The sequence below is a fragment of the Pteropus vampyrus genome, unplaced genomic scaffold, assembly GCF_000151845.1.
Source record: "Pteropus vampyrus isolate Shadow unplaced genomic scaffold, Pvam_2.0 Scaffold35, whole genome shotgun sequence".
Classification (NCBI taxonomy): Eukaryota; Metazoa; Chordata; class Mammalia; order Chiroptera; family Pteropodidae; genus Pteropus; species Pteropus vampyrus.
Window position 1 is genome coordinate 4,321,797 of NW_011888816.1, and position 861 is coordinate 4,322,657.

Genomic DNA, 861 nt, shown 5'->3' on the forward strand with positions numbered 1-861 from the left:
GGGGGGGCGGGGGGTGGTCGCGAAGGGGACATCAGGAAGTGCAACAACCAGAATTAAAAAGTCCCTGATGATATTCATAGCCGAGGTGGAAAAAAAGAGGGAAAGTATGTGGAAGGGAGGGATGGGAGGCCTGGAGCCGCGTGGAGGAACCACAGGCTCCATTGTGTGCACAGGTTTCTAAGAGAACGGAAAGCATCGCCCTCGAGGAAAGAGTGTCCTGCTTGAAACACTCTAGATAAAGACGAAAAGTTCTCTTCTATTTCATCAGGAGCATCTGATCCACAGGGAATAAAGCAAGCAGGCATCTTTCAGAAGTAAATAGTAGCCGAATTATACTTTTTAGAAAAGAGAACTAAAATGCATCTCACACAATATTCAGAAGAATTAGGAACCTGAAACACGAAAAGACGCATTTAATATTTGAACTGCGTCCGCAGAGTGACTGATACTGCATGACTGAAAGCCCCTATCCTGTCACGTGGTTGGTCTTCCTGGCCCAGGTCCCAACCTAAAGCTGTTGGTTGTGGCTAGCCTCCACCTGAACAGAGACAGACACTCCTATCAAGTAAGACATAGATTATCTTCCAGAAACTGAAGGCAAAAGCCAGACTGTCTCTTTGGGCAAAGCCAGATTCTTTAGTACACAATCCTACATCCACATTCACACAAATACAAAAATGACACATGCATAAGGCTTATGAACCGCGACTCTGTTTGTCAAAGCGAAAGTCTGATACATCCTAACTATCTTTCAGCCGAGTGCTGGTTGAATAAATTTGTGATACATTTATCTAATGTGATGCTTTTGAGCCAGAGAAAAAGAATGAAAAAGCTCTTTATGTGCCCACATGGAACAGTATG